At 41.5% G+C, this 12,484-nt stretch overlaps 1 protein-coding gene across 5 annotated transcripts in view; it reads left to right on the forward strand.

The window, feature by feature from the left end:
* Positions 1 to 5,904: 5,904 nt before the first annotated feature.
* The window catches only part of clcn3 (chloride channel 3), a 67,711-nt gene continuing 61,131 nt past the window's right edge, over positions 5,905 to 12,484 (forward strand). For 2 of the 5 annotated variants that reach the window (XM_071333498.1, XM_071333502.1), the window contains exon 1: positions 5,905 to 6,054. The gene's annotated coding sequence lies outside the window, so the exon portion shown is untranslated. Of the gene's footprint in view, positions 6,055 to 6,166; positions 6,183 to 12,484 lie in introns of those variants that run through there. The other 3 variants (XM_071333503.1, XM_071333504.1, XM_071333500.1) reach the window with 3 other exon arrangements.

Here is a 12,484-nt window from a genome sequence, read left to right on the forward strand (position 1 = left end):
TTGATGTGGAATAGAGTTCCATGTTCTCATGGCTCTAGTACTGTGTGCCTCCCATAGTTGGTTCTGGATTTGGAGACTGTGAAGAGACTGTCTTGTGGGGTATGCATGGGTGTCCGAGCTTTATGCCAGTAGTTCAAACAGACAGCTCAGTGCATTCAACATGTCAATACCTCTCATAAATACAAGTAGTGATGAAGTCAATCTCTCCTCCACTTTGAGCCAGGAGAGATTGACATGCATATTATTAATATTAGCTCTCTGTGTACATCCAAGGGCCAGCCATGCTGCCCTGTTCTGAGCCAATTGCAATTTGCCTAAGTCCCAATAAAGAACACCCTCTGTGTTCTGTTAGACAGGTAACTCTTTATCCACAATATAGCAGGGGGTGTAAAGCCATAACACATACTTTTTTCCAGCAGAAGACTATGATTGATAATGTCAAAAGCCGCACTGAAGTCTAACAAAACAGCCCCCACAATCTTTTTATCAACATTTTCTCTCAGCCAATCATCAGTCATTTGTGTAAGCGCTGTGCTTGTTGAATGTCCTTCCCTGAATGTTTGTTGTCAATTTGTTTACTGTAAAATAACATTGTCTCTGGTCAAACACCATTTTATCCAAAAGATTAACTAGGGGTTGGTAACAGGCTCATTGATCAGCTATTTGAGCCAGTAAAGGGGGCTTTACTAGTCTTAGGTAGCGAATTACATTTGCTTCCCTCCAAGCCTGGGGGCACACACTTTCTAGTAGGCTTAAAGTGAAAATATGGCAAATAGGAGTGACAATATCGTCCGCTATTATCCTCAGTAATTTTCCCTCCAAGTTGTCAGACCCCGGTGGCTTGTCATTGTTGATAGACAACAATACTTTTTTTCACCTCTTCCACAATCAGTTTATGGAAATCAAAATTACAATGCTTGTCTTTCATAATTCGGTCAGATATACTTGCATGTGTAGTGTTAGCGTTTGTTGCATGGCATGTCATGCCTAAGTTTGCTAATCTTGCCATTGAAAAAAACAATAAGTAGTTGGCAATATCAGTTGGTTGTGTGATGAATGAATGATCAATCTGATTCAATGAATGATGGTGTCAGGTTGGGCGCTACTGGTAAGAAGGCAGGTGCACGAGAGCGGAGAGTTGTGATCAGGCGCACACTTTAATTGGCAGAAGTAACAACAGACGGACGCAACTGCGTCAAAAAACCTTGAGTGCAAAGCGCGACAACAGTCACAATAATGCATAAGTTAAACAATTAAACACACTCGGGTACAACACGGTACCCGGGGAAAATCAGCCTTGCGCGTAACACGAAACATGTAACAAAAACAATTCCACACAAAGACATGGGGGAACAGAGAGAATATATATGTACTGTGATTAGGGAATGTAAACCAGGTGTGCGGGGAAACAAGACAAAACAAATGGAACAATGAACAGTGGAGCGGCGATAAAAGACCGGTGACGTCGACCGCCGCTGAAAACAAGGAGAGGAGAGATGGAGCTGAGTTTGCCTTTTTTCCTAGAATTTCATTAAAGGTGCTCCAAAGCTTTTTACTATCATTCTCTATGTCATTTATCTTTGTTTCATAGTGTAGTTTCTTCTTTTTATTCAGTTTAGTCAAATGATTTCTCAATTTGCAATATGTTTGCCAATCGGTTGTGCAGCCAGACTTATTTGCCATTGCTTTTGCCTCATCCCTCTCAACCATACAATTTTTCAATTCCTCATCTATCCGCAGGGATTTAATCATTTTTACAGTCATTTTCTTAATGGGTGCATGCTTAGTAACTGGAATAAGCAATTTCATAAATGTGTCAAGTGCAGCGTTTGCTCCTAATTACACACCACGGACCAACAAATATTCTTCACATCAACATAGGAATCACTAGAAAACGTATTGAATGACCTCTTACACACTATATTAGGCCCAGCTTTTAGAACTTTGGTTATATGGCTAATATATTGTGATCACTACATACGATGGATCTGGATACTGCTTTCAAGCAAATTTCTGCAACATTAGTAAATATGTGATCAATACATGTTGATGATTTCATTCCTGTGCTGTTTGTAACTACCCTGGTAGGTAGGCTGACCAGGTTGCAGGCACTGCTTACAGTTTGAAGCTTTTTCTTGAGTGGGCAGCTTGATCAAAGCCAGTCAATTTTTAAATCACCCAGAAAATATACCTCTCTGTTGATATCACATACATTATCAAGCATTTCACATAAACTCAGCAAAAAAAGAAACGTCCGCTCACTGTCAACTGCGTTTATTTTCCGCAAATATTTGTATGAACATAACAAGATTCAACAATTGTGACAAACTGAACAGGTTCCACATACATGTGACTAACAGAAACTGAATAATGTGTCCCTGAACAAAGGGGGGATCAAAATCAAAAGTAACAGTCAGTATCTGGTGTGGCCACCAGCTGCATTAAGTACTGCAGTGCATCTCCTCCTCATGGACTGCACCAGATTTGCCAATTCTTGCTGTGAGATGTTAAGCCACTCTTCCACCAAGGCACCTGCAAGTTCCCGGACATTTCTGGGGGGGAATGGCCCTAGCCCTCACCCTCCGATCCAACAGGTCCCAGACGTGCTCAATGGGATTGAGATCCAGGCTCTTCGCTGGTCATGACGGAACACTGACATTCCTGCCTTGCAGAACGAGCAGTATGGCTGTTGTCATTGTCATGCTGGAGGGTCATGTCAGGATGAGCCTGCAGTAAGGGTACCACATGAGGGAGGATGTCTTCCCTGTAACGCACAGCGTTAAGATTGCCTGCAATGACAACAAGCTCAGTCCGATGATGCTGTGACACACCGCCCCAGACCCTCCACCTCCAAATCGATCCCGCTCCAAAGTACAGGCCTCAGTGTAACGCTCATTCCTTCGACGATAAACGTGAATCCGACCATCACCCATGGCGAGACAAAACCGCGACTCATCAGTGAAGAGCACTTTGTGCCAGTCCTGTCTGGTCCAGCGACGGTGGGTTTGTGCCCATAAGCGACGTTGTTGCCGGTGATGTCTGGTGAGGACCTGCTTTACAACAGGCCTACAAGCCCCCAGTCCAGCCTCTCTCAGCCTATTGCGGACAGTCTGAGCACTGATGGAGGGATTGTGCGTTCCTGGTGTAACTCGGGCAGTTGTTGTTGCCATCCTGTACCTGCCCCGCAGGTGTGCTGTTCGGATGTACCGATCCTGTGCAGGTGTTGTTACACGTGGTCTGCCACTGCGAGGACGATCACCTGTCCGTCCTGTCTCCCTGTAGCAGTGTCTTAGGCGTCTCACAGCACGGACATTGCAATTTATTGCCCTGGCCCACATCTGCAGTCCTCATGCCTCCTTGCAGCATGCCTAAGGCACGTTCACGCAGATGAGCAGGGATCCTGGGCATCTTTCTTTTGGTGTTTTTCAGAGTCAGTAGAAAGGCCTCTTTAGTGTCCTAAGTTTTCATAACTGTGACCTTAATTGCCTACCGTCTGTAAACTGTTAGTGACTTAACAACCGTTCCACAGGTGCATGTTCATTAATTGTTTATGGTTCATTGAACAAGCATGGGAAACAGTGTTTAGACCCTTTACAATGAAGATCTGTGAAGCTATTTGGATTTTTATGAATTATCTTTGAAAGACAGGGTCCTGAAAAAGGGACGTTTCTTTTTTTGCTGAGTTTATGTTGTACAGATATTGACTGTTAGTACTTGATGGTTGATAGCAGCTTCCCACTAGAATGGGCTTTAGGTGAGGCAGATGAACCTTTATCCATATTACTTCAACAGTATTTAACATGAGATCCTCTATAATGACATAGGGCACATAAACATAAAAAATACAAGTCAAATGGGTTTCCATCGCGTTTTCAACTCTACTAGTGGTTCTCTTACAAAAATGTTTTGCATTATTTATGAGCCCACTCTGGTATTGGCACGTGCGCTCTAGCCAACAGTTTGCAGATACAGTGTGGGTATAGCCTACATGATGAGATTATTATGGAAAAAATTGCGAGATTATTTGTATTTGTCAAACGGCAGCCAAGCATTGATGATCATGTCACCAGAATAAGACTCTCGACATATATTGGAAAGGAGCATCAGCTCATCATAATTTATTCCATCCGTAGCCAAATAAACTGCATGCTTTTGACGACTCATAGTGGGAGGAACACACAACACGCGCAGCATGTCATCACCTATCTCCAAGTTTACTTTGATATGATCGATATTATATCAATACTTGCGCACAAAAGCGTTTCCACCTACATTTCTGCAATAATTAATTTTACCCGACACAAAACGATCCCACCTTGTATAGCGTTTTGTCGACATTTCGAATGTTAACCTATGTTAACATGTTCTGTTCCCATCAGGCCTGTCATGACATGTTTTATCCAACATGTAGGCTACTTAATGCGTATTAAAAGGTTGGATGTAAACCTGGTAGTAGCTTGGTTTCCATCCAATTGGCACATATTTTCATGCGAATATTCTAGAGAAAATATGCGCATTTTCCCTCCATTAGTATGTTTCCACCAAATTGATTTATTGCAGATGAAATGCAGTGCGTGATGACAGTGCACACAAAATGTTGTCTACTTTTTTCGTGTAAATTCTCATGTAGCCTACCGAATAAAAATCTAAAATTCAATGTGTTTCCATCGCATTTTCAACTCTCAAAAACTGTTGCATTAAATAGCAAATGTGCCTACTCTGGTTTTGTCTCCTGCGCTCTAACCAACAGCTTGCAGATACAATGCGGGTAGGCTTTGCGCGTTGTCTAGTCCACATAATGAGATTATTGTGGATAAGAGCGAGAATATTTTTATTCGTCAAACGGCAGTCAAGAATCGATCATCATGTCACCAGTTTAAGACGCTCTATATTGGAAAGCTGCATCAAGCTCATCACCATGCACTTTCACCACCCTGTGAAGTTCATCATTTATTTAATCCGTAGGCTAGCCTAATAACTATTTGGTTTCCCGAGTTGTAGTGGGAGGACGACACACCATATCATCGCGTGACTCCAAATTTACTTCGATACGATGGTTATTATATCAATTTTTGCGCATAAAGGCGTTTCCATCATCATTTCCCGCATAATACATTTGACCGACACAAAAGATCCCACCATGTCGAACAAAATATTTATTTATATAATTACACCGAAACTTCCTGTTTCCATCACAGCGGTGTGATTATTAAATATATATATATTATATGACTTTACTCGCATAAAAACTGTATGGAAACGTGGTTACTGGTAGGGAAAATATATTTTCTTTATTCGGATTTTAGAATATTCGCATGAAAATCTGTCGCCAATTGGATGGAAAGCTAGCTACTGATCCACTTTGAATGGGTTTCTGATTTTCTTCTCACTCTTCAAATAAAATAAACTTTATTTTCTAACCACAATCCAGTGTTAGACATGATGATGATCCAGGAGGGACAAGAACATTCATGGATAACAACAGTGCCAAAACCTAATGCGCATTAGTTTTTTTTTGTAGAGTCAAAACGCCACCCACAAGTAGTCCATGGAAAAATATACTTCATTAGTCCCCCAGGTGGTGTTTAATTTGTACTTGTATGTTCAGCAAACGCGTCTTATTATGGATGAGGACATGGATAAAGGATAATCGTTTAATAATTTTATATAATAGTATTATATATGGCAAAATAGCTGATTGCTGATAGAAATCTTGTCATACGATCTTCACTTAAAATGTCAAATGTTTCAGTCTTATTATTGCCAATCCAATTTCAAGGAGGCAAATTTTGGCTACTTCTAAGTTATGTTTTATTGCACGTTATTAAAATAAAAATATATTCTGTCCAGGCTCCTTGCCCCCATTTCACGCTCCTTACGGCTGCGATGGGGTGGGAGATCAAGAAACCGGAAGTAAACGTCATTGACACAGGAATGGGACAGAAAAAAAACATCATGGGGAGAATGTCAAATATATTTTTGTAAAAACTCAACGTTTCTACTCAAGAAAAGGATGATTCATTTTGTCCAGGGTGGAATAGCGGCATGGAAAAGGTATGTGATGTCGCTGGTGCACAACGTTTGATGGTAAAGTTCATATTTTACCCACCAAGGCCACCATAGTATCTATGTACATGTTTTTATCTGAACCCAGGTGCTCATCTCGTCATGCATGCTGGACGGTAGGTGATCATTTTCACCATTATGTTGCACATATTCAGCGTATGGTGCATTTGTAGTGGATCCTGACTGTTCAGTTATGTGTACAACAACAAATCAATTTGTGAAATTCATCATGCCAAATGGTGTAGTTGCATCAAAATCGAATCAGGCCACCCTCAGCCAACTAACGTTAACTGACATTTTAAAAAGGAGCACTCGAGCCCCTGTCAGTCGTAGTTGGCTAACTAGCTACTAGCTTATTAGCTACATTCTAGTAGCTATATTACACTACAAGACATGTATCCTTTATCCACCGTACTTATTTGTGGTTGTAACTAGCTGGCTGCATTTTGAATGTTAAATGTAGGATGGTGTCAGCTGTAACGTTCGTTGTATCATCCAGAAACCCCTAGCTAGCTAGCTACCAACAATGTCATGGCACCATGATACATCAGAAAGGCGCGTGACAGGCAGTGGAAATGTTCCTTTTCATGTTTGTTTAGTGGCACGTCACCCTACACAGTAAAGGGGAGATACATATAGTTTGTATTACATGCAGATTTTATGGCATGAATGTATATGAAAATATTGCATAGTGTGATATTTATTTTCTCTTCAATACATAGTTCTATGTATCACGTGATTATTACCGTATCATAACCATCTGAGTGGCATGTATGAGCTGTGTTACATTTACATTTACATTTAAGTCATTTAGCAGACGCTCTTATCCAGAGCGACTTACAAGTTGGTGCATTCACCTTATGATGTCCAGTGGAACAACCACTTTACAATAGTGCATCTAACTCTAAGGGGGGGGGGGGGGTTTAGAAGGATTACTTTATCCTATCCTAGGTATTCCTTAAAGAGGTGGGGTTTCAGGTGTCTCCGGAAGGTGGTGATTGACTCCGCTGACCTGGCGTCGTGAGGGAGTTTGTTCCACCATTGGGGTGCCAGAGCAGCGAACAGTTTTGACTGGGCAGAGCGGGAACTGTACTTCCTCAGAGGTAGGGAGGCGAGCAGGCCAGAGGTGGATGAACGCAGTGCCCTTAGACACACACACATAGACACACTGTTTTTACTCAAGGCTAGTGGCATGTCATTAGTAAAGATTGAAAAAATTAAGGGGCCTTGACAGCTGCCCTGGGGAATTCCTGATTATGGTGGAGAGGCTTCCATTAAAGAAAACCATCTGTGTTCTGTTATACAGGTAACTCTTTATCCACAATATAGCAGGGGGTGTAAAGCCATAACACATATGATTATCCATCAGCAGACTATGATCGATCATTTCAAAAGCCGCACTGAAGTCAAACAAAACAGCTCCCACAATCTTTTATCATCAATTTCTATCAACCAATCAGTCATTTGTGTAAGTGCCATGCTTGTTAAATGTCCTTCCATAAGCGTGCTGAAAGTCTGTTGTCAATTTGTTTACAGTAAAATAGCATTGTATCTGGTCAAACACCATTTTTTCCAAAAGTTCACTAAGGGTTGGTAACAAGCTGATTGGTCGGCTATTTGAGCCAGTAAATTATACATAAAATATGTTGTTGGGGCGTACATTGGCGTTTTATATGAGCAACAGGAAAGGACCACAGGTCTTACAATTGCTTTGGTTGAAAAGTTGCTTTTTTTAGGGTAAATCAGTGAGTGGTCTAGTTTATGCTCTAATTCATTTTCTCCGTGCAGCTACATATCAAATCACATTGGCTACTGTTGGACTATCCAACCATTTCACCAATGAATCTCTAGACTCACTTATTTGGGATGTTCATTGGAGGGTGGTAGCCTACATTTAGTGATGTATGCAGAGCGACATAGTCAGTGCATTCAACTAATTTAGGTTAGGGGCAATTCCACGATAATGGAATTACTCTAGACTCAGATTTTTCACTTTAAAATGTATGCCAAACAAAAACCATTGATTTCAAAGTTTAACAAACCGTACAACTCTATTCACAAGGACTACTTTGAACAATTTGTACACAACATTTCACAAAAACACATTTACTGGAAGAACTGTGCAGATTTTGGTAAGAGAAGTTTGGTAACAGATTTACAGTAAAATCTCCCTCTGTTTTTACGCAACCACATTTTCCAAAAACTCTTAAATATCCAATCAAAGATGTCTACAGAATGAATGGGATGTCAGCTATGGCATGATACCTTAAGTGAAAATGTAATCTATTTTGGTTATTGAACTACAGTAAGTGCAGTGGATTTACACCTGGTAACAGACTTACAGTAACAGAATTACATCATGGGTCCTTGATCAGTCACTACACAGAAATTCATAATTATGGAGAGAAATATAATTATCTTCATGGTGATGTATCCTGAATAGGTAAACAAAGTTAGAAATATGCGATATCCTTATTTTGCATATTTGGGTATTATTCTACACGCTGGCTATTATCCTAATGAGCTCCGCCCCCCAAACAAGACCAAATTTGGTTGGTCCGGACTGGATCAAATCTGAACCAATCATAGACGTCTATGTTTCACAAGTTTGGACATCACAGCACAGTAGAGTTCAGTATAGTACAGTAAAATGCAATACATTATACTGTACTCTCTAGTGTGTTCTACTGTACTAAAATGTACTCTACTGTTTCACTGTACTGTACTATGCTGTCCAAACTTGTGAAACACAGACGTCTATGATTGATTCAGATTTTGTCCGGTCACCAATCTTGGAAGTCTATGGTTGGGCCAAATCAAGGCCGGTATTCACTGCACCAAAAATCAATGTCTGTAGACGTTGAAATCTAGAATGGTCCGAACCAGTCTAAAAAACAACATCAATGAATGTTAAAATCTTGGCATGGGCGGACTGACCAAATTTCAACTACTTTTCAACCTCCATGTATGTCCTGTGTCGGTTGGTGCTCAGTGGGTTTGGACGCTGGTTACAGTAAATGGAAAGAGAGGGGGCTCATGGGTAGCTGTCAATAAGAGCCAGGAGAGGTAACATTAACTGGAGTGAGAGAGAGGCAGAGAGAGGGAGGGAGAGGGAGGCAGAGAGACAGAGGGAGGGAGGCAGGCAGAGAGAGGGCAGAGGGAGGGAGGCAGAGATGGAGACAGGGAGAGAGAGAGGCAGGCAGAGAGAGAGAGGCAGAGGGGGGCAGAGGGGGAGGGGAGGGAGGCAGAGGGAGAGAGAGGGAGGCAGAGGGAGAGAGAGAGGGAGGCAGAGGGAGGCAGAGGGAGAGAGGGAGGCAGAGGGAGGGAGGCAGAGGGAGAGAGAGGGTGGCAGAGAGAGCGAGAGGCAGAGTCGAGAGAGGCAGTCGAGAGAGAGGCAGAGGGGCAGAGAGAGAGAGGCAGAGGGGCAGAGAGAGAGAGGTAGAGGCGCAGAGTGAGAGAGGTTGTCCAGATTGTTTTCATACTTTCGCTTTGACCACCATGTGACAGAAAGAAACAGTTATGATCTGAATATAACACGCCAGTGGAAGGGAGGGCAGTAGAAGGTGACCCAACTTTGTGACTCAATTGCAGTAATTCCTTTTGGTGACAGAATTACAAGTTTTAATCACTTAATAATTCAAAAACAAAAATCTTTATCAGTAAATACACTAACTAATTGGTAGGTCTACCTTTACCTGATACTTCTGTGAATTTTCATTTTCCTCCCTCATGAGGGAGAGAATATCAGGCCTCAGGCTAAGACCCAGGAGGCAGACAGTACGAGTCAGAGTTTATTATAGTTCAAGGGGCAGGCAAAAGGTAAGTCAAGGCAGGCCAAGGGTCGTAATCCAAATCAGAGTCAGGCAGGTACAGGGTGGCGGGCAGGATCAGGACAGGCAGAATGGTCAGAACTGGTTAGACTTAAGTAAAACTAGAGCACAGGGAACACGCTGGTAGGACTTGACGGGACAAGACAAACTGCCAACAGACAAATAGAAAACGCAGGTATAAATACACATGAGATAATGGGGACAAATGGTAGACACCTGGTGGGGGGTGGAGACAAGCACAAGACAGGTGAAACAGATCAGGGTGTGATTGAGAAATTAGAAAATATATCAAAGATATGTGAGTTTTTGGTAACGGAATTACAAGGCACATGGCAATGTTTCTTAAACTTACAGAAGGCAAATAATTCCTCAAACTAAATATAAGTGTTGATATTAATTGGCAGGGGTCTTTACTTCAACATTATTGTATTTCTAATACCTTTTAAGACTTTTTTCTGGTCGAGGTTTTATAAGATTCCGTTCCCATCTGTTTGACCAGATATCAAAGCCATTACTTATGCCTAATTTTTAAGATGAAAAAAAATGGTTGAAAAATACATATATGCCTTCATTTCCACAAAATATATACTATTAGCTTTCTCTGCCGAGACTCTTTTTATTATTTAGGTGCCGGGCATTTATTCATAGTTTTTTAGGGACAATATTAATGTCCATATTCTGTGTTCCATCTGTGATAGTGCTGACCTCTTATTCAAGAATCATAATTTTTTCACCCTCTTACTTCTACAATGTCACAACACAAGTTCCTGCCATTTTTCTTATAAATGGCAATGGTCTGGTATATTTCTCAAGACTTGGCTGACATTTTGTTTTTGCTTGGTCAGCTCTCAAAGTAAGCTCTTCCTGTTTCTTCCGATGTGCTAGCAGGTCTCCTTTTGGGCCTATAGGTCTTTCTGCTTAAGGATAGACACAACGGTCTGAGGACGGTGCTTCACCATGGTCTGACTCCTAAAATGTGCAGCATTAATGCAAGCTTAGAGAGCTTCAAAACAGTTTTTGTTTGAGGTTTTTCACAACTTTCAGTTCAACGTTATTGCATTACTACACCCTAGTAAATTGATTATGACAGTAGGTAGGATTGGGGATCGATGTAGTTGAGGTGTATAAGTGGCGGAGGTAATGTAGAAAGCAACTGTAATTGAAAAAAAAGAGTTGTTTTTGGAGGTGTGACAACCTGTAGTGTTGGCAGTGGTGAGGCTGTCTTACAGGAGGTGTGATCATATCACTGCGGGGCGGGCAAAACGCTGAGTCATATCCCAGCGACAGTTTCCCCTGGCAACATCTAGGTCCTTGACTACTGAAAGAAGAGGCCCACTCTATCGTCTGCTTTATAAGTTGTGGGGCCAGGACGATACCAGTATTGTGATACTCGTAAGTACCGTGGCAAGGAAACAAAACACAAAGCCGATTTAACTTCTTTAGGAAAACAGCCCTAATGTTGTAAACAAAAATCATTATGTTGTCAGAGTCACATTTGTTTATTTCCCAAGCGAAAGCACACAATGTTTTTACATAAAGCAGATTTTAAAGGACCACAGAGTTTGACCTGCTTCGTGTTTTCATTTTTGTAATGGAAAAAATATTGCGATACTGATATTGTCCCGGCTCTAATGAGTTGTGTAACTGTCACTGCAAGGCCTGGCTCGTTTTGGCACCTCAGATAACGCTTTCCCATCATTCAAACACATCTATTCTCATCCATATTCTCAAATGTCAGGGTGAAAATTGATAGGGAGCATGTATCCTTCATAGGAGCTGTTTTATAAAGTAATATTCCTCTCAAATTCAGCCTATTTGTATCGTTCCTCATCGAAACCGTAGCCTTGCTTTGCAGTAACTTCATGTATCGGATATCTGTTGCATGTGAGTCTATGACAATGCTTAGCTTATTTAAGTTTGATAATTTCACACTCTTTCGGTCAGTCACGTCAGGCTGGTTCTGAGACTAAATGAACCCACTTTCTCCTCGTCTGTGCTGAAGCCTGATGGTCGTGTAGTTTTATCAAAACGTTCACGGCTTCATCTCAACCTTGTGGAGAAGAAGTGAGAGAACAGAGGAGCAGAGTAGACACTTCTCCAGACTGGGTGGGAACAGACAGTTCAAACTCCTGCAGTGTTATTCTGTAAATGTCAAAGATCTTTCCGTCAAATAGCCTACCATTTCTTTGTACCACAATTCAGGGAATACAACATTCATTGCGATTTTTGTTAAATTTTCACTCGGAATGACCTAGGTCATCTTAAGTTTTTATCTTCTTGAGAGTTGAAACTCCTGCTGAGCGTGTTCACAGCTTGGTGGGCACTGGGCCTAGCAAGCTCATGACCACAGTAACTGTTGCCAAGATGGAGGTTGAAAAAGGCTCACACTTGTTAACCAAGAACAAGAGCACTCTTGGACTTGTTGGCATTCCTCCTAAAAACAAACAGAATAGAATTTCCTGCTTTAATTGAATACAGCTCAAAGGGATTTCTTTATTCAAGGTGAGAGGGGAAGTTGTTAGGCTAGTGGTCCAGTCCAGTCTGTTGGTCTATGGCATGAAGAGTTAGTTACTGTACGTAAAGCTATG

Source organism: Salvelinus alpinus, chromosome 11 (genome assembly GCF_045679555.1).
Source record: "Salvelinus alpinus chromosome 11, SLU_Salpinus.1, whole genome shotgun sequence".
Lineage (NCBI taxonomy): Eukaryota > Metazoa > Chordata > Actinopteri > Salmoniformes > Salmonidae > Salvelinus > Salvelinus alpinus.